The sequence below is a fragment of the Cyprinodon variegatus genome, unplaced genomic scaffold, assembly GCF_000732505.1.
Source record: "Cyprinodon variegatus isolate N-32 unplaced genomic scaffold, C_variegatus-1.0 Scaffold992, whole genome shotgun sequence".
Taxonomy (NCBI): domain Eukaryota; kingdom Metazoa; phylum Chordata; class Actinopteri; order Cyprinodontiformes; family Cyprinodontidae; genus Cyprinodon; species Cyprinodon variegatus.
The window spans coordinates 290,145-290,921 of NW_015151445.1; positions in this window are offsets into that span (position 1 = coordinate 290,145).

Genomic DNA, 777 nt, shown 5'->3' on the forward strand with positions numbered 1-777 from the left:
GCTGACAGGGGGAGGTAAATGTACACAGAACATTTTTTACTCTTTAAGGTCAATAATCTGAGGGTTTAGACTTTGATTTTTGCTTCAGGTTTCATAATAAATACAGATAAGAGTGAGAAGAAGCAAATCCCTGGCTGAGGAAAACTATGACAAACGCATAGAAAGTCCTCAGTCCTTCATACCCTGACCATCTCCTGAGACCTATATTATAATATTATTATATTATTGTGAATCTGTTGATAGTTTATGTGGAGATTAGGGCTGAAACCAATGACTATATTGCCAATCGATTAATCTGCCAAGTATTTTTCCGATTAATTGATTAAAAATTGTATAGCCAAATGATCCTTAAAGAAGAAAAAAAAACTTGTTTTATCTTTATACATACTCCAGTTAACGATTAATTTATTACTGAATTATTTGATGATCATTTAAATACTCAATTAATCCAATTAATTGATTCAGCGCTAGTGGAGATAATGATCATTTATTTAATATTCTGTATATTAGCCAACATAAGTGGCCATTTAACAGTAAAAAAAAAAAATACATGAAAAAAATACAAGTAGCTTGTAAAACGAAGCACTACTGCAGGTCATATATCTCTGCTGCCATCAGAATCTACAATGCGACACTACAACAGCAATTACGTGTGCTATGTACAATGTGGAGTCACAATTTAATATCCTGTGCAATAACCTGTGTCTTAATATTTGATACTGAGTGCTTCTGTCTCCTTGAACCCCAGTCGGCCTCAGCAGATGGCCGCTCACACTG